Genomic DNA, 21,683 nt, shown 5'->3' on the forward strand with positions numbered 1-21,683 from the left:
CTGTTGGTTATCCTCTCAGTACGTCAACCATATCTATCCACTGTGTTGGTTTCTTACCCAAGAATTACATTCGCCTTGTCCACAACTTGTATTGCTTCATCAATCTACAGTTCTTCCTCCGGTACCACTCAAGCTTTCGCTGGAATGTGGTTACCTCCCAGTTCATCTACTTCTTGCTTCGATCTCAACTCTGGTCGAGTCCATTCGTTGGCTATAACCTTTTCTGTCGTAGCTCCGCTTTCGTGTATTGATGTTGAGCACTTTGGACCTCACCAAAGCATAACACACTCAATATATTTCCTTGGTTGTTATATATCTACTAGTATATAATCCTCCCTCGAGCTTCACTTACTAATTGCAATGTTCCATTGTGATAGTGTCCCCCCCAACACTTCTCCTCTGCGTCAGTCAATACCCCCTCTGTCTTTCACCCCAAGAAAGAACTCTTGTTCTTTGCTCTCAATTTCCTCCTCTGGTCTCTGTGTAATGAACATTTTCTTTGACTTATTGATCTTAGAGAGTCCACTGGCAATAGTCCCCCCCTTCATCTTTTTTTCTCTAACCTTCTTCATTGCTCGAAGATTCCCTCTTTCCTGGGGTCGTTTTCTGTCTCCATTCCTTCGATCGTTTTCATTTTGTAACCATTTTCTTTGTTTTCCCACTCTCCTAATCATATAATGTGTTTCCACATATTACGTTGATAGAGGAAACGAGGCATCAAAACGGTCAGGCCTCGAGAGGCCAGTCTCCACACAGAAACAGTGGGATACATTTACCCCAAGCTGTCTGTACCTTCCCTCGCCGTTGTCTCCACCCCCAGGAGCCCCTCGGTGTGCCGAGCAGAAATTTAATGCATGTTTACCTCACAGTTGGCAGCGCAGGCACCAGAGGGACCGGGATTAATAGGCTCGTCGGAAGAGATCGCGGGGTTCCTCCAGTGTAGGGGCTGGTTCTGGGTCGTCAGAGTCGGGGGTCGTCAGCGTCGAGGTCGTGAGAGTTGGGGTCTTCAGCGTCTGAGTCGTGAGAGTTGGGGTCTTCAGCGTCAGGGTCGTCATCGTTGGGGTCGTCATCGTCGGGGTCTTCAGCGTCTGGGTCGTGAGAGTCGGGGTCGTCAGCATCGGGGTCTTCAGCGTCGGGGTCGTCAGCGTCGGGGTCTTCAGCGTCGGGGTCGTCATCGTCGGGGTCGTCATCGTCTGGGTCGTGAGAGTCGGGGTCTTCAGCGTCGGCGTCGTTATCGTACGTATACGTGGCCGTTCGGTGCTGGACGTAAGTAGGCAAGACGCAGTGTTGACCTAAATACGACACTGATTGTTCCCGTCATTTTCATTGAAAAAAATAAGTTGTATAAACTTGAATTACTTCAGGTTTATACGACGAGGCGAGGCGCCATCCTCAAACTGATTCAAAGTTCGAGTTGCCGGCCCACCTCCACCGAGCGTCTATTGGCCAAATCAAGAGAGGTATTGTTCTCTGATTGGATAGTGCGGAACCGCGAAGTCACGTGATGGATCTTGGGGTCACGTGACACCCCTCCCACCACCAACCACCATCCACACACGTAAATCGAACGTTTGCTTCCGTGAGATGTATTTTGTTCTTAAATATTCTTATAGACCTTTCGTGGATGACTTGACGTGGGTATTTCAGTGCGGTATGGACAACCTGGGTAGATAGGTTGTAGAAGTGGCGTGGACGTTCAGCCATCCATGTGTGCTGTGGTCGTGGCGTGGAAGTCTAGCCTACATGGTTTATGTTGTGTGGTAGTGGCGTGGAGGTCCCACCTACCATCGGTGGCGTGGTAGTGGCGTGGGGGTCCACCTACCATGGATGGTGTGGTAGTGGCGTAAAGATCCCACCTACCATGGATGGTGTGGTAGTGGCGTGGAGGTCCCACCTACCATGGATGGTGTGGTAGTGGCGTGGAGGACCCACCTACCATGGACGGTGTGGTAGTGGCGTGGAGGTCTCACCTACCATGGATGGTGTGGTAGTGGTGTGGAGGACCCACCTACCATGGATGGTGTGGTAGTGGCGTGGAGGTCCCCCCTACCATGGATGGTGTGGTAGTGGTGTGGAGGCCCCACCTACCATGGATGGTGTGGTAGTGGCGTGGAGGTCCCACCTACCACGGACGGTGTGGTAGGACCCACCTACCATGGATGGTGTGGTAGTGGCGTGGAGGTCTCACCTACTACGGACGGTGTGGTAGGAGCCACCAGAGGCACACTGCTCCAGTGCTTACCGAGTTGAGAGTGGTGTCGTGTGGCCACTGTTGTGGCCGACGAAGCTGCCATTATCTATAATGACCTCCGACACTGCTGACGACAGTCACCCACTTAATTGCCCAGAAGATGGGAATTATAATGATGGAGGATACAATTTTTTTTGTGTGTGTGTGTGTTTTGCTCTCCTTCAAGAGAGCGGAAAGTTTCCCTGACGCATCTGAAGCCACCGACATTATCTTTAAGATTAAGTTTAGGCCAAGATAACCAACATCCAGGCACCATTTATCTTCCATTGAGGTTCATCAAACAGTCGTGAACAGCTAGCTACCCTCCACAACAGCTCACTGTTTCCCTTTTAATTGGCTCATCGAAATGAACGACCCTATGCGAGAGGGGGGAAGTCAGACTAAACAGGAGGATCCAACGGAAACAACAGGAGTCTATGACGTCAACCATCAACGGAGCAGCGCCCTGTAGACTGGGACACAAAGGCTGTGTCCCTCCTCCTCCTCCTCCACCGTCTGTTGCCCCAGGCGAACTGTAGAACAAAACCCTACATTTTTACTTTACAGTGTGACCAATCATAAAGCAAAGCCTCCACGACGAAAAAATGATATTTCTCCTCAAATTTTCTCTCCCCTTAAGACGGTTCTATGATAACCTGCGCAACACCCTCTCTCTCTCTCTCGCTCTGTTCACACAGCAGGATCCAATAGTGAAGCTACGTTTCCCTTGTAATCAAGTGGTTTAGAATGAGTCGTACACACGACCTGGCGCAGGTTTAGTTATACGCTGTGAGGGAACGTTGCTCGCATCACCTGAGGGAGAGCCAGGTCCTCCATGAGCAGAGGAAGGTAGTGCAGCCACCCGAGCTGCTCCGGTCAAGGGAGGGCCTCTCCTCAGGCCCTTGCGCTACCTGTTTAATTATTCAGGGTGGCAGCGGGACCAGACGCTCCCTCGCTTCGCCCGCCGCTGCCGCGCCAACCGTCCCCAGGCTCCATCATACTTGGAACTGGTGGACCACGACGACTCGTTCATACAGCAGACTAGAATCATAAAGATGATCATAGACGAAGGTACCAGGTCAGGCTACAAGTGTATACGCATGGTGCCTGCGTACCGGAGAAGCGTACAGGTCAGGCGCCTCAAGCACGTTCCTTTCCCTCCTAAGGACACAACTAAGGATCCCACCTCACTGGTTTAGTATCCTAGAACTCCTTCAGTTATCAGGTGAGGCTCAGATCGCTGGAGGTAGGAAGGTAGTAATTGTCCAACTGTATGAAGACTTAGACATATAATACAAGAAAAATGAGTCGACTTAAAGTACTTCTTAAGGCGTTTGGTCAAATTCTTGTATTGACAGGAAGCGTCTGCAGTATTCATATATATATCTGGGAGTGGATCTGTCAGCTGATGGAACCATGGAAGCGGAAGTGGATCATAGGGTGGGGGAGGGGGCGAAAATTTTGGGAGCCTTGAAAAATGTGTGGAAGTCGAGAACATTATCTCGGAAAGCAAAAATGGGTATGTTTGAAGGAATAGTGGTTCCAACAATGTTGTATGGTTGCGAGGCGTGGGCTATGGATAGAGTTGTGCGCAGGAGGATGGATGTGCTGGAAATGAGATGTTTGAGGACAATGTGTGGTGTGAGGTGGTTTGATCGAGTAAGTAACGTAAGGGTAAGAGAGATGTGTGGAAATAAAAAGAGCGTGGTTGAGAGAGCAGAAGAGGGTGTTTTGAAATGGTTTGGGCACATGGAGAGAATGAGTGAGGAAAGATTGACCAAGAGGATATATGTGTCGGAGGTGGAGGGAACGAGGAGAAGAGGGAGACCAAATTGGAGGTGGAAAGATGGAGTGAAAAAGATTTTATGTGATCGGGGCCTGAACATGCAGGAGGGTGAAAGGAGGGCAAGGAATAGAGTGAATTGGAGCGATGTGGTATACAGGGGTTGACGTGCTGTCAGTGGATTGAATCAAGGCATGTGAAGCGTCTGGGGTAAACCATGGAAAGCTGTGTAGGTATGTATATTTGCGTGTGTGGACGTGTGTATGTACGTGTGTATGGGGGTTGGGCCATTTCTTTCGTCTGTTTCCTTGCGCTACCTCGCAAACGCGGGAGACAGCGACAAAGTATAAAAAAAAAAAAAAAAAAAAATATATATATATATATATATATATATATATATATATATATATATATATATATATATATATATATATATATATATATATATATATATATATATATATATATATATATATATACATATATATATATATATATATATATATATATATATATATATATATATATATATATATATATATATATACATATATATATATATATATATATATATATATATATATATATATATATATATATATATATATATATATATATATATATATATATATATATATATATATATATATATATATATATATATATATATATATATATAATATATATATATATATATATATATATATATATATATATATATATATATATATATATATATATATATATATATATATATATATATATATATATATATATATATATATATTATATATATATATATATATATATATATATATATATATATATATATATATATATATATATATATATATATATATATATATATATATATATATATATATATATATATATATATATATATATATATATATATATATATATATATATATATATATATGTATATATATATATATGTATATATATATGGATAGATAGATAGATTGATGGACAGGTAGTTTCTTATGTTAGCTGAGACAGCACGGGCAGCAATCAAAGCCTGAACCAGGTACCCATTTTATCAACGAACCCCTAGGGACGGATGAACAGCTGGGATGACTGTGGACCGACTGTCGTAATCAGGATTCGAACCTATACGCTCGGCCCTGGGCGGCCCGTGAATGCGTTACGGTCTGGAACGCTAACCAGCGCTACTCCAAGAGAGTCCATTGGACACTGGTCATTGGACACATGGCAGAGTGTATATTGATATAGGACATATAACAGATGATATAGTGACATTATACCCACAGTAGAGGGTATATTGATATAGGACATATATGGCAGATGGTGTAGCGATATCGTACATACAACAGATGGTATGTTGACACGGGAGAGATGCAGATGGTAGAGTGGCGTTAGGCATGTAGCAGGAGGTCGTCAGGATCTGTGGTGGTATGTATGGCAGGAGGTAGTGCACTGCATGAGGAGGAAGAGCCCCCCTGAGACATGAAGAGATCCAGTGAGGGAACTTTAGAGAGCCGGAGGTGTATGTACAGAGGAGGAGGAGGAGGAGGAGGCGAGCGTCGGGTTGGTGATGACTGATAATGGTGGGCAGTGGAGGCTTGCTGTCTCCCTTCATTACTCACTCAACCTCGTATGCAAAGTTAAGGAGGAAGATCCGATGTTCTAACTATGTTCTAGCTCAGTGTGAGACCTTGTTCTCCGTAACTTACAAGTCATAAGGGAACGTGTGGTATCTTCTATGTGATATTTTGTACTTTTTCTTTCATGATTTTTATAGTTTTTTGACCGTGAATTGAGCTTCTAGCTATAATTTCATTTTGTATCCTGTATGCAATTTGACAATAAAGACATCTTATCTTACCTTATCTTATCTTATCTTATCTTATCTTATCTTATCTTATCTTATCTATTAGAATTTTCTCACTCTTCGTCTACTGGCAGCTCTTCCTCTGGCCACACTTACTGACTATTCCAGCCTTCCAATCTACGTTATCTACCCAGCCGATCTGCTTCCTCCGCTGGTGCCATCCGGAGTGAAGCCAAGCCTGTCCTGACCCTGTGGCCTCTCCTCCCCCTGTATGAGGTGAGGGCCACGGAGCTGGAGCCAAGCCTACCCTGGCCCTGTGGCCTCTCCTCCCCCAGTATGAGGTGAGGGCCATGGTGCTGGAGCCAAGCCTGTCCTGGCCCTGTGGCCTCTCCTCTCCCAGTATAAGGTGAGGGCCACGGAGCTGGAGCCAAGCCTACCCTGGCCCTGTGGCCTCTCCTCCCCAAGTACGAGGTGAGGACCACGGAGCTGGAGCCAGGCTTGTCCTGGCCCTGTGGCCTCTCCTCCCCCAGTATGAGGTGAGGACCACGGTGCTGGAGCCAAGCCTACCCTGGCCCTGTTGCCTCTCCTCCCCAAGTACGAGGTGAGGACCACGGAGCTGGAGCCAGGCTTGTCCTGGCCCTGTGGCCTCTCCTCCACCAGTAGGAGGTGAGGACCACGGTGCTGGAGCCAGAAAGAGAGAGAGAGAGATGTTGCTGCATCATGTGTCCCCCCCGCACACCCACTGGTCCCCCAACGGCCTTCATGGCAGACTTGAGAATCTCGTCAAAGCAGCAACGTTTCTGACAAAGTGTGTCTTGCAGGCCAGGAGACCGTCACGTTGCTTATAAAAGTGAAGGATTTCATCACTTATTCATGAGATGTTTACCATGGGAGGCGGTGGGCGTTCGTTCTCAAGTACGTACCCTCTCCACCATGGGGAGGCGAATGATGGGGAGGGCAGCACAAGCAAACTGCAGGTTATCCTGGAGTGGGAGGTTTAATGAATAGATCCCTCAGCAGCAGGAATAAAAGAGTCAGAAGTCTGGACCAACATGCTAGTGAGTTCCTTTTATGATATTTGTGTGTGTGTGTGTGTGTGTGTGTGTGTGTGTGTATGTGTGTGTGTGAGGTGGGTGGGTGAGTGTGTGTGTGTGAGTGAGTGGGTGTGTGTGAGTGTGTGTGTGTGTGTGAGTGAGTGGGTGTGTGTGAGTGTGTGTGTGTGTGTGTGTGAATGTGTGTGTGTGTGAGTGAGTGGGTGTGTGTGAGTGTGTGTGGGTGTGTGTGTGAGGTGGGTGGGTGAGTGTGTGTGTGTGAGGGTGTGTGTGTGTGTGAGGGTGTGTGTGTGGGTGTGTGTGTGTGTGTGTGAGTTACTGGATCTGACGGCACTGAGACAGTGTTCCCAGCCTCATCACTAGCCCCTGTGACACCGCCTCGGTTGTCTGCTCGTGGCACAACCATGTTAATAAACACAGACGATGATGACGAAGGGAAAAAAAACCTTCCCTGAGTTTAATGTTTACCTCCAGGTACATCATTGTGTTCCCACAAATGCTCCAACGACAGACGGAAGAACTCACTGAGACCAGCTACTGCATCAAGTATACGAAAAAGAGGAAAAAAGAAGATATATAGAAGAAAGAAAATTGTTTAGTTGCTTTTAAGGAGGTGGAAAACTCGTCTTTTAAGATGGTGCAGGTCATAAGAGGGTGAAGAAAGACTTGGTAGGTTCAAGCGTTCCAAAAGCTAAGGCGTGGAAGGAAAGAAACAGATATACCTTTTTGTTGCCACCGACGGTCGTACAGTGATTATATGTCGTGGATTTACGACTGTCACGGTGCGGGTCGTCATCCCACGGTGCAGGGTCGTCATCCCACGGTGTGGGTCGTCATCCCACGGTGCGGGTCGTCATCCCACGGTGCGGGGTCGTCATCCCACGGTGTGGGTCGTCATCCCACGGTGCAGGTCGTCATCCCACGGTGTGGGTCGTCATCCCACGGTGCGGGTCGTCATCCCACGGTATGGGTCGTCATCCCACGGTGCGGGTCGTCATCCCACGGTGCAGGTCGTCATCCCACGGTGTGGGTCGTCATCCCACAGACACTCAAAGATTGACTGATGTAAACACTCGATCCTTAACCGTTGTGAGTCCTATAGTGTGACCATGAGGTGTAGAGAGAGAGAGAGAGAGAGAGAGAGAGAGAGAGAGAGAGAGAGAGAGAGAGAGAGAGAGAGAGAGATTTTTTGGAGATTCCCAGGGAGTCCAGGACGGCCGCTGAGACACGAAACAGACGCCTCATGCAACCGAGGCTTGGAAAAATACCAGACTTTAATAATGGATTGGTTTGATGCAGCCTCCTCTCCCAGGACACGGTGGGCGTAACCACAGAGGTTGGCGAGATGTGAGACTACGAGAGCAGTGCTTCCGCTAACTGTGTACACAAGTCGTGAAGCTTTGGTAAATGTCAGCTCTTCCAGATATAGCTGGCAGTTCATGATGTATACAGCAAGAATACTCATGGTACTAGATCCTCCCTACCAAGGGAGATATTCATATATATATATATATATATATATATATATATATATATATATATATATATATATATATATATATATATATATATATATATATATACGAATAAAGTGCATATGAACGCGCACTTTCATAGAACCTACAAAAATCCAAAAGCCAACTTGATTATAGTACACATGAACGCGCTCTTTCATAGAACACATGACCCTCCAACAGCCAGGGTTCGAACCTTAGCTGTTGGAGGGTTACATGATATATGAAAGTGCGCGTTCATATGTACTATACTCGTGATCATATACCTCCGCGTTTGCCCGGTAACGTTCTGTACAATGCTATCTGATGGTTACGGGAGCCTGATGGGATTTGACTGGTCTAGACCCCGTTGGTCATGTATGTGAGACGAAGGGAATTTGATTACTTAGTGATTGAACAGTCATTTCTCTCTTAGGTGGGGTTATACACATGTTTATGTTCATGCTCGCTCGCCTTCATCCATTCTCGACGCCACCCCGAACCACAGAAAACAGCACATATACATGAAGATAAAGAAAAAAGATAACATATACATTCTCTTCTTCCTCTGCATACGTGATCGCCGCCCCCCTGTTTCAGTCCACTGACAGCACATTGACCCCAGCGTACCAAATTGCTCCAATTCACTCTATTCCGTGCATGCTTTTCACCTTCCTGCATGTTTAGGCCCTGATCGCTCAAAATCTTTTATACTCCATCCTTCCATCTCCAATTTGGTCTCCCGCTTCTCCTTGTTCCCTCCACCTCTGACACTTATTTCCTCTTTGTCAATATTTCCTCACTCATTCTCTCCATATGTCATGACCATTTCAACACACCCTCTTCTGCTCTCTCCACCACACTCTTTTTATTACCACACATCTCTCTTACCCTTTCATTACATACTCGATCAAACCACCTCACACCACACATTGTCCTCAAACACTTCATTCTCAACACATCCACCCTCCTCCGCACAACTCAATCTATAGCCCACGCCTCGCAACCAGATAACATTGTTGGAACTACTATTCCTTCAAACATACCGGATAGATGTCTCATTATCATATTGATATGATCCTCCATTCCATCCTCCACTCAAACTTATTTTCTCCCGGGGTTGGGGACGATAATTAGACAAGCCTCGTAAAATGCAAAGATGAAAACATGTAATGCGACCCAGTCTTCTATCTCGCGTAAGTGATCAACACTACTTACGCCCTCGACTGACGCTTCTAGCCTCAGTAGCCAACGTATACTAAAGAAGACATTAGAATAATGAACACGCTACATCCACTGCCATTTTTCTCGCGACGAAGCTTCGTCCAACCAACCCTTTGTGAACTGGCGATGTATGGATCCGTCTTTCAGTCATCCAGTTGAGGGTCTGGTCGCTGGATGACAGCAGTACGTGTACTGAGGCAGACAAAAGCACGAGGATAAGACGCCGTCTCTCTCATAAAAGCTAAACATGGGTGCACAAGACTCTACCAACCTCCTCAGCCTCTTGCCTGAAGATATTCGATCATGAATCACTACTGAAGGGTTGCCATGCCAAGTGATCTGGTAACACCGAGAGCCAGGACAATAAGCAACGTCAATAGACGGAGTGAGGAGAGTGAGTGGAAGTCCTGCTCTGTCACTGCAACTCTGAGAGACTCCTCAGAAGACATGGTGAGTGAAGGTATCTTCAGACACTCTGGATAAACACGTAGCTTTGAGGTCAGACTCACATTGGTAAAGGTGGTCGAGGAATTATTATTGTAAATGTTTTCATTCGTAACTTGACATACAAAGTAGCTTTGGTAAGAGATTATTCTTCAGAGGCAGCTGGTACAAAATTGTCACTCATGACAATGACGTGTTCATAATAGTCTCCCATGACAATGACGTGTTCATAACAGTCTCTCATGACAATGACGTGTTCATAACAGTCTCCCATGACAATGACGTGTTCATAACTGTCTCTCATGACAGTGACGTGTTCATAACTGTCTCTCATGACAATGGCGTCTTCATAACAGTTTCCCATGACAATGACGTGTTCATAACTGTCTCTCATGACAGTGACGTGTTCATAACTGTCTCTCATGACAATGACGTGTTCATAACAGTCTCTCATGACAATGACGTGTTCATAACAGTCTCCCATGACAATGACGTGTTCATAACAGTCTCCCATGACAATGACGTGTTCATAACAGTCTCTCATGACAATGACGTGTTCATAACTGTCTCTCATGACAATGACGTGTTCATAACAGTCTCTCATGACAATGACGTGTTCATAACAGTCTCTCATGACAATGAAGTGTTCATAACAGTCTCTCATGACAATGACGTGTTCATAACAGTCTCCCATGACAATGGAGTGTTCATAACAGTCTCTCATCACAAGCGTCATGTTCACAATAGTTCACTACCACCAGCAGCATTATCATATAGTTTCTACTCTTCCAATAGGTCACTTGTGACGAGTACCATCCATTAAGAATAGCCTCTCATTGAGGGAGTTCACTCCTGGGAGACTCGAACCCTGTGCCTCCAAGAAGCCAGGGTCGGAAAGCATTTCGAGTGTGCCAATCCCGTTGTGATTGAAAGGTCTTAGGGTTGTGTTCAGAACTGAAAAACCATCGTGTTCAAAAGTAGCCGTGTCTTGTTCAAGGGTCGTGCCTTCATGTTGAAGTGTCGCAACTTCACTCTCAAGGGTCGTAACGTCGTGCTTCAGGGTCGTAGCGTCATACTCAAAGGGTGGTAAAGTCATACTCAAGGGTCGTACAGTCATACTCAAGGGTCGTACCGCCATACCCTAGGGTCGCACCTTTATGCTGAAGGGTCGTACCGTCATGCTGAAGGGTCGTACCGCCATACTCAAGGGTCGTACCGTCATGCTGAAGGGTCGTACCGTCATGCTGAAGGGTCGTACCATCATGCTGAAGGGTCGTACCGTCATGCTGAAGGGTCGTACCGCCATACTCAAGGGTCGTACCGTCATGCTGAAGGGTCGTACCGTCATGCTGAAGGGTCGTACCGTCATGCTGAAGGGTCGTACCGTCATGCTGAAGGGTCGTACCGCCATACTCAAGGGTCGTACCGTCATGCTGAAGGGTCGTACCGTCATGCTGAAGGGTCGTACCGCCATACTCAAGGGTCGTACCGTCATGCTGAAGGGTCGTACCGTCATGCTGAAGGGTCGTACCGCCATACTCAAGGGTCGTACCATCATGCTGAAGGGTCGTACCGTCATGCTGAAGGGTCGTACCGCCATACTCAAGGGTCGTACCGTCATGCTGAAGGGTCGTACCGTCATGCTGAAGGGTCGTACCATCATGCTGAAGGGTCGTACCGTCATGCTGAAGGGTCGTACCGCCATACTCAAGGGTCGTACCGTCATGCTGAAGGGTCGTACCGTCATGCTGAAGGGTCGTACCGCCATACTCAAGGGTCGTACCGTCATGCTGAAGGGTCGTACCGTCATGCTGAAGGGTCGTAACACCATGCTCAAGGGTCGTACCTTCAGAGTGGACTAGCGTCTAGCTCAGGAGGACATACTCGCCTCTCCCAGTTAGCTCAATCATGTGGCTTGTTATGAGCAACGCTAATAGCGTCTCAGGGATCCTTGCCCCTCGGCGACGTACGCCTGGTGAAACTTTACGCAGAGACCGGAAAGCCTTACGCTGGTTTGAAACTCTCTCTCTCTCTCTCTCTCTCTCTCTCTCTCTCTCTCTCTCTCTCTCTCTCTCTCTGAGGGAGAGGACATCCTAGATGGAGTACCCCGCAGACCCGTATTAACTTCACCAAGGGGACATGAAGACGTGGCGATAGAGTCAGGGGAGACGCTGCACCATCGGTGTCTCCTGACGGAGGCATGGAGGGATGAGTGAGAGAGGCGTCGAAGATCCAGGGGTTGTAACCATGAATGAGGAGCTGGAACTCAAGAAGCAATAGGGACACCCGTGTGGTGTAACGGTTAGCGTCCCTGACTGTCTGGCATTCACGGGGCCGTCCAGGGTCGAACGTAAGAGGTTCGAATCCTGGTTGTGGCGGTAGTCAGTTCACAGTCAACCCAGCTGTTCATCCACTTCTAGATTTTTCTTTTCCTGAAACGTACTTTCTTTAGGTCTATGGAACCTGTGGTTCGTAGCCTGACTCCCAACTATTGTTCTAGTTGAGTCGTGGCCAAAACTGATGTCTATAGAAATTAAAGAAAATATATATAGAGAGAAAAGAGTAAACATTGGTGCTATATAGAGAGGCCACAGATGACGTGATCCCTTGAGACCCTGTACTGTACAGGGGAACCAGACCATCATGAGTGGTTGACACTACCTGTCACTGACGGTTGACACTGCCTGACACTGACGGTTGACACTGCCTGGCACTGACGGTTGACACTGCCTGGCACTGACGGCTGACACTACCTGACACTGACGGCTGACACTACCTGACACTGACGGCTGACACTGCCTAACACTGTAGGTTGCCACCAGTGTCGTGTTCCCACTCCCTGACACTGGGTGGAGGGGACAAGAAGGCTGGTTTCCCACCAGCGTCATGCTGTCATTACCTGGCACTAATGACTCCCAATATGGGTCAAATTGGCACTCCCTACCACTGAGGGTTGCCACGTGACGACTGTTGCACCCAGATAACTGGCGCAGCGAACTGGTGGCTGGGCGGTGTGGGCGGCGAGGCATAGAGTAGCTGGCTCTCGAGGAGGGACGAAAATAAGAAAGATGAGGAGTAGATAGCTATGTCTCCCTTCGCGATTTGGTCGCTCATGGAAGAAAGAGCGAAAGATTAGGATGAGAATATCCCAGACAATCATTAAACCTGGGTCTGAGGCTAGTTTTACCCCCTCCTAATCAGACATGAAGCTGGTGAGACGTAATAGCTCAAATGTTTCGAGAGTTACAACACGTGTATGATCCAACACAGCCGGACATAGACGCTAATTGTGACGACGATTTGCTTTGTTAAGGCAATATGCCGAACTCTGTTATCTTCAGGAACATAAGGGAATCGCTTTTTCCAGGAAAATCCTCCAGAGAGCTAAATGGCAGCTCATGGTCCCCTTGTGTCTAGAATGTGTATCCTTGTATCGACCACACACCAAGGGGCCGCGACTTGAAAAACTCAGTGTTCTTCATTCTACCAACGTTGTTAAAGGCGTACTTTAATACGTTCAAATTTCACGTTATCTTCTCCTGTTTCGTTACGTTAAAGTGCGTCATACGTTCCGTAATCTGTAACGCTATCGTGCTTCGTACACTGCGCAAAAAAAGTATGTGTATACCCACGACTACATTTTCTTTAATATTTCCAGAACAGAACTATAAAATGGTTTTCACATACCTCAGATAAGGATATCATTTTAACGCATTCTTTCTAATGATATTCTATAACTGGTTCTTCCTTTATTAGTGAAAAAAAAAGATAAAGATAAAAAGTAAGTGACAACGCATGAAATATTATGTGATCATATGATAGATATTTGATGGTTGTTCTTAGAACACAAGTGCTAATGTTGTTGTTCTATTATCTTTGTCACGAAGTGAACACGTCATCACCCGTGTGTGTGTGTGTGTGTGTGTGTGTGTGTGTGTGTGTGTGTGTGCGTGTGCGTGCGTGTGTGTATTTGACGTTTTTAAGCCTATCAACATGCACGACAAATATGCAGACTTATATTTATCATTTATTTTGGGAGGCAACAAGTTTTGCGTGGCAGTGCAGTGGCAAAAATATTCTAAATAAGCACCACCATCACCATACACATTATACACACACATATTTTTTTTCCATCCATGTGATCTTCGATATATAGTTATCTCTGAGATATAATCACATACTGTTCTTATCTGCTTCATTATGTCGACATTCATGTGATAAGAGGTTGTGGTGTGTGTGTGTGTGTGTGTGTGTGTGTGTGTGTGTGTGTGTGTGTGTGATGCACTGATAACCAAGTCAATTTCGTCAGTTAGGACGGTGTAGACGGAGTCTCGACGGCCAAGGGACAGAGGACTAGCTCGAGATATGTGACAGGCGCGTTTACTGTCTCTCTGGACAGTGAATACGGACACCACGCAACACACAAGACCTCTGGGGTCTTTTCTTTCAAGATTTTGGTTTCACTTGTTGAATGGAATGTGGGTCATGTGGTGAGACGGGCACTTGTACTGGTCATGTAGCGAGACGGACGTCGTATTGATCATTAGTGAGACAGGCACTTGTGTTGGTCATGTAGCGAGACGGACGTCGTATTGATCATTAGTGAGACGGGCACTTGTGTTGGTCATGTGGCGAGACGGACGTCGTATTGATCATTAGTGAGACGGGCACTTGTACTGGTCATGTGGCGAGACAGACGTCGTATTGATCATTAGTGAGACGGGCACTTGTGTTGGTCATGTGGCGAGACGGACGTCGTATTGATCATTAGTGAGACGGGCACTTGTACTGGTCATGTGGCGAGACGGACGTCGTATTGATCATTAGTGAGACGGGCACTTGTGTTGGTCATGTGGCGAGACGGACGTCGTATTGATCATTAGTGAGACGGGCACTTGTACTGGTCATGTGGCGAGACGGACGTCGTATTGATCATTAGTGAGACGGGCACTTGTGTTGGTCATGTGGCGAGACGAACGTCGTATTGATCATTAGTGAGACGGGCACTTGTGTTGGTCATGTAGCGAGACGGACGTCGTATTGATCATTAGTGAGACGGGCACTTGTACTGGTCATGTGGCGAGACGGACGTCGTATTGATCATTAGTGAGACGGGCACTTGTACTGGTCATGTGGCGAGACGGACGTCGTATTGATCATTAGTGAGACGGGCACTTGTGTTGGTCATGTGGCGAGACAGACGTCGTATTGATCATTAGTGAGACGGACGTCGTATTGGTCATGTAACGAGACGGACCCCACATTGGTGGCCAATGACATGAGCTGTGCAGGAATCAAAATATTTGTGTCTCTCTTGTAAATACCACCGTTAAAGATAACGTTTTACTGTTTTCGTAACACATTTTTTCCCCCATAATGTATCTTATCTTCATTGTTTTTACTGATATCGCCGTTCCTTCAAAACTGGTTCTCAAAGTTGTTATCAGTAGCCATTCCCTCCCTCCCTCCCTCTCACTGGACGTGATGATATCTGGCCTGATATCTTGTAGCAGGTGAGGCCATCGGGAGCCAGAGGTCCCCCATCCAGGTGAGGAAATGTGTCGTCCACACGAGGAAGAGGAGGCAGCAGCAGCAGCTGTCGAGGGGAAGGGGTTGGGTGGTGTCCCTCCTTCGCCCTCCTGCCACTCTCCTCTTTAATAACAAACTCAGCTCCATCACCACTCGAGTAATATTCCCTTCCCTAGCCTGAAGGGGCCCCCTCTCCATCCCTTTGTTCCACCTCCCCGTGCAGACCTTCCCCGTTACCTGGTGCTGATGTGGGTTGATGGGGCAGCGAATATCTCAAGGTGTTGGGGGTCCTCTTCCAGCAGAGTCGTGCACACCCCCGCTGCGTCGATAGCCGGGAGTGGGAGCAGTGTGTGTGTGTGTGTGTGTGAGTCGACCATGGGCCGGCCAGACGACCAGGAGTCAGAGGAAAGCTCCTGGAGGACGGAAGGGGGCGTGTGTGTGTGTGTGTGTGGGTGTGTGTGTGTGACGGAGACTTGGAATGATTCCCCGGTGCTGCCGTGACTCAGGGAAGAAACCCCCGGGTGTGGGTGAGGGTTGAGGGGGGTGTGTGTGTCTCCCCTGAAGCTGCCGGCCTCCCTCCCACTTGTGTATAGTCGATTACTGGGATTTCCAGCCTGATGCCCGACGTCCCACTGGTTCCCCAACCCTGGGTTCTTTGCTTGCTGTTCTGTAACCTACTGATTCTTGATCTATTGTTGATAGACCGACTGTTTCTTGATCTATTGTTGATAGACCTACTGTTTCTTGATCTACTGACCTAATGTTTCTTGATCTATTGTTGATAGACCGACTGTTTCTTGATCTATTGTTGATAGACCTACTGTTTCTTGATCTACTGACCTAATGTTTCTTGATCTACTGTTGATAGACCGACTGTTTCTTGATCTATTGTTGATAGACCTACTGTTTCTTGATCTACTGACCTAATGTTTCTTGATCTATTGTTGATAGACCGACTGTTTCTTGATCTATTGTTGATAGACCTACTGTTTCTTGATCTACTGACCTAATGTTTCTTGATCTTCTGTTGATAGACCGACTGTTTCTTGATCTACTGTTAATAGACCTACTGTTTCTTGATCTACTGACCTAATGTTTCTTGATCTTCTGTTGATAGACCGACTGTTTCTTGATCTACTGTTAATAGACCTACTGTTTCTTGATCTACTGACCTAATGTTTCTTGATCTACTGTTGATAGACCGACTGATTCTTGATCTACTGTTGATAGACCGACTGTTTCTTGATCTACTGTTTATAGACCTCCTGTTTCTTGATCTACTGTTGATAGACCTCCTGTTTCTTGATCTACCGTTAATAGACGTAGTTTCTTGATTCACTCTTGATAGACCACCCGTTTCTTAATCTACTGTTCCTTCACCCATTTTTCTTCCTTGATCAGCCTATTTTCCCCTGAGCCCATGCTTAACCCACTGTGTGTTGACCCATGGTTCTCCAACTCCATCATCCCTCGACCAACGTTTCGTTGTGCCACAGTTCCTCTGACCAACGTTTCGTTGTGCCACAGTTCCTCTGACCAACGTTTCGTTGTGCCACAGTTCCTCTGACCAACGTTTCGTTGTGCCACAGTTCCTCTGACCAACGTTTCGTTGTGCCACAGTTCCTCTGACCAACGTTTCGTTGTGCCACAGTTCTTCTGACCAACGTTTCGTTGTGCCACAGTTCCTCTGACCAACGTTTCGTTGTGCCACAGTTCCTCTGACCAACGTTTCGTTGTGCCACAGTTCCTCTGACCAACGTTTCGTTGTGCCACAGTTCCTCTGACCAACGTTTCGTTATGCCACAGTTCCTCTGACCAACGTTTCGTTGTGCCACAGTTCCTCTGACCAACGTTTCGTTGTGCCACAGTTCCTCTGACCAACGTTTCGTTGTGCCACAGTTCCTCTGACCAACGTTTCGTTGTGCCACAGTTCCTCTGACCAACGTTTCGTTGTGCCACAGTTCCTCTGACCAACGTTTCGTTGTGCCACAGCTTCTCGAATCATTATTTCTTGACGGTGTGTTACACTATGTACTGCTGCTTGACCCATCCACTGTTCCTTGTGTGAAAAATGTTCTGGGTGTGATGCAAGGCTGCGTGAAGTCCCCTCACTGAGCACAGTGCAGGAGGTGTTCGATGTGTGGGGAAGGGTGTGTGTGTGTGTGTGTGTGTGTGTGTGTCCGTCCTTCAGAGAGAGAGAGAGAGAGAGAGAGAGAGAGAGAGAGAGAGAGAGAGAGAGAGAGAAACAGGAGAAACAGGATTCTCACAGCGGTTGTGCTGATGTGAAAGCTGAGCCTTCTGTTTACGGGATGTGGATAATGAACCTGGAGTTTCGGTAGAGCGAAAGGTTAGCTTAGATTTCTATAAAAAGTTGTGGAGAAATAAAAAGGAAATATTAAAATTCTGTTCAGATTAGTATCTTAATGTTGATAATGTGAGGGGGTGAGTGAGAGCTGTGCTGTGCTGTGAGTGTGTGGAGGATGAGTTCCACCTACCGTGCTAGAGGGGTGAGTAGAGTGTGGCCTGCCAAGGAACACAAGTGTCTGATCGTAGTGGCATGGTTTTGTACTAGGAAGCTTCAGGCTCCTGTAGAAAGAGGAGGGAGGTAGACACGTGGCTTCAGGCTCCGGTAGAAGGAGGAGGGAGGTAGACATGTGGCTTAAGGCTTCGGTAGAAGGAAGAAGAAGGAAGACACATGGCATAAGGCTTCGGTAGAAGGAAGAGGGAGGAAGACACATGGGTTAAGGCTTCGGTAGAAGGAAGAGGGAGGAAGACACATGGGTTAAGGCTTCTGCAGAAGGAGGAGGGAGACACATGGCTTAAGGCTTCGGTAGAAGGAAGAGGGAGGGAGACACATGGCTTGAGGCTTCGGTAGAAGGAAGAGGGAGGGAGACACATGGCTTAAGGCTTCGGTAGAAGGAAGAGGGAGGGAGACACATGGCTTAAGACTTCGGTAGAAGGAAGAGGGAGGGAGATACATGGCTTAAGGCTTCGGTAGGAGGAAGAGGGAGGGAGACACATGGGTTAAGGCTTCGGTAGAAGGAAGAAGGAAGACACATGGCTTAAGGCTTTGGTAGAAGGAGGAGGGAGGAAGACACATGACTTAAGGCTTCGGTAGAAGGAGAGGGAGGGAGACACATGGCTTAAGGCTTCGGTAGAAGGAAGAGGGAGGGAGACACATGGGTTCAGACGATGAGGACCGAGAATCTGCCACGGGTTGCCGACCGTAGGTCGTACAGAGAGAGAGAGAGAGAGAGAGAGAGAGAGAGAGAGAGAGAGAGAGAGAGAGAGAGAGAGAGAGAGAGAGAGAGAGAGAGAGAGAGAGAGAGAGAGAGAGAGAGAGAGAGAGAGAGAGAGAGAGAGAGAGAGAGAGAGAGAGAGAAGGAAAACGTTGAGACAACTCTTTAAAGCAAGAGGAAGCGAAGCATTTGGATGCGATCACAAGCGTAAACTTTAAGTTGGTCCTCTCCCTGTGTTGGTCCGAGGTGGACATCTATAGGATGTTTCTCCTCACACTTCTATATTTCCTCACATCATCTTGCCCCTAACTGACTCTAACTCTTCACTCTCACTGACCTTAACTGACTCTTCACTCTCACTGACCTTAACTGACTCTAACTCTTCACTCTCACTGACCTTAACTGACTCTAACTCTTCACTCTCACTGATCTTAACTGACTCTAACTCTTCACTCTCACTGATCTTAACTGACTCTAACTCTTCACTCTCACTGACCATAACTGACTCTAACTCTTCACTCTCATTGACCTTAACTGACTCTAACTCTTCACTCTCACTGATCTTAAATGACTCTAACTCATCACTCTCACTGACCTTAACTAACTCTAACTCCTCACTCTCACTGACCTTAACTGACTCTAACTCTTCACTCTCATTGACCTTAACTGACTCTAACTCTTCACTCTCACTGACCTTAACTGACTCTAACTCTTCACTCTCACTGACCTTAACTGACTCTAACTCTTCACTCTCACTGACCTTAACTGACTCTAACTCTTCACTCTTACTGACCATAACTGACTTTAACTCATCACTCTCACTGACCTTAACTGACTCTAACTCATCACTCTCACTGATCTTAACTGACTCTAACTCTTCACTCTTACCGACCTTAACTGACTCTAACTCTTCACTCTCACTGACCTTAACTGACTCTAACTCTTCACTCCCACTGATCTTAACTGACTCTAACTCATCACTCTCACTGACCTTAACTGACTCTAACTCATCACTCTCACTGACCTACATTTCCCTTCTGTCTTTATCGTCTCACGTTTTTTCCCTCACGTCAACCTTCATCACATAATTACTTCATCTCATCCCGTTCCCAGCCAAAGGAATCCATTGCCATGCTGGACGCTGGCTTGTGAGGACCTTGACGCGTGCATCCCACACTGACACGATGATGACCACACACACACACACACACACACACATACACACACCACTCACTACCCTAGCCAGCCAGCTAGCCAGGCAGGCGGCCAGCTAGCCAGGCAGGCAGGCAGGCAGCCAGCCAGCCAGGCAGGCGGCCAGCCAGCCAGCCAGGCAGGCGACCAGTTAAGCGACCAGTCAGGCAACCAGCCAGCCAGCCAGCCAGCCAGCCAGCCAGGCAGGCGGCCAGTCAGGCAGGCAGCAAGCAAGCCAGTCAGACAGGCAGTCAGCCAACCAGCCAGCCAGCCAGCTAGCGAGCCAGCCATCTATCCAGCCAGCCAGCCAGCTAGCTAGCTAACCAGCCAGCTAGCTAGCCAGCCATCTAGCCATCTAGCCAGCCAGCCAGCCAGCCAGCTAGCTAGCTAGCTAGCCAACCAGCCAGCCAGCCAGCCAGCCAGGCAGGCAGCCGGCCAGCCAAGCGTCTCTCATTTATCATCCTCCGTGACACCCCCACCTCTACTCTTTGCGCCACTCCTGCTGAAATCCTCCTCAGAAACTTTGTTTCATTTTTCCTCATTTTCTCTTTTTTTGTTCTGGGCTCATTCAGCCATAACTCTTAACTACACACTTCCCTCACAGGTACATCCACTTTACATCTTTTGAACTCTCACAATTCTCTCACAAACAAGCTCCTCCTAAACTGTCAGCCATAGAAACCCCTCAAAACCCGACTCCCTTTTTACGCTTCCTTTCCCCTCCGCGCTGCCAGCAGCCACCACCTGCACCATCCCGCTTCTGTAAGCACCAACGAATAATAGGGATGTAACTCCTTCGTTCCTTCCCATTGCTTGAGATGTGAACCACACGAAGACTTCCTTCTGCAGGTGCCCAGGAGACTTCGGGGAGCCAAGACACTACCTGAAGTCAAGGTATATATATGTGTCTCTCTCAAGGACACAGTGCTTTGTAACCCCTCCACCCTATTGCCATATTTCTTTTGGTCTCCAGGATTCATCGCGGGCCCGCTAACCCCTCTCTCTCTCTCTCTCTCTCTCTCTCTCTCTCTCTCTCTCTCTCTCTCTCTCTCTCTCTCTCTCTCTCTCTCTCTCTCGGCCACTACCGCTAAGGCCCACCACCACCCACAGCCTCGTCCTCCAGACGAGCTCTCATCATCACCTCCTCTCTTGCTGGGCAGCATCTCATGCCTTCTTTCAGGCTGAGGTGAGGTGGGCAGCCATATTCAATACGTTTTCTGCAACATCAAGTTTTCCAGTTCGTCTGTTGTTTCACGTCTGTGTCTTCCTGCTCTGCCGTGGCACAGAGGCCACGTCTTTGTATTTTCTTTTTTCCTTCCTGTACCCCCTTCCTCCCTCTCTTGCCTCTCTCTCTCTCTCTCTCTCTCTCTCTCTCTCTCTCTCTCTCTCTCTCTCTCTCTCTCTCTCTCTCTCTCTCTCTCTCTCTCTCTCTCTTTCTCTCTCTCTCTCTCTCTCTCTCTCTCTCTCTCTCTCTCTCTCTCTCTCTCTCTCTCTCTCTCTCTCTCTCTCTCTCTACGTATATATATCTTTCTTTCTTTCTTTCATACTATTCGCCATTTCCCGCATTAGCGAGGTAGCATTAAGAACAGAGGACTGGGCCTTTGAGGGAATATCCTCACTTGGCCCCCTTCTCTGTTCCTTCTTTTGGAAAAAAAAAAAGGAGATTCCCTGGATTAATACATTCA

The 21,683-nt window shown here is 47.4% G+C and overlaps 1 protein-coding gene across 4 annotated transcripts in view; it reads right to left on the reverse strand.

Annotated features, from left to right (window-relative positions):
* Positions 1-21,683, reverse strand: part of LOC139750387 (solute carrier family 7 member 14-like) — a 579,902-nt gene that overhangs the window by 135,628 nt on the left and 422,591 nt on the right. The window contains exon 1 of one of the 4 annotated variants that reach the window (XM_071665123.1): positions 15,806-15,954. The exons of the other annotated variants lie outside the window; for them this stretch is intronic. The gene's annotated coding sequence lies outside the window, so the exon portion shown is untranslated. Of the gene's footprint in view, positions 1-15,805; positions 15,955-21,683 lie in introns of those variants that run through there. 4 annotated transcript variants of the gene reach the window in all.

This window comes from Panulirus ornatus, chromosome 9 (assembly GCF_036320965.1).
Source record: "Panulirus ornatus isolate Po-2019 chromosome 9, ASM3632096v1, whole genome shotgun sequence".
Taxonomy (NCBI): Eukaryota; Metazoa; Arthropoda; class Malacostraca; order Decapoda; family Palinuridae; genus Panulirus; species Panulirus ornatus.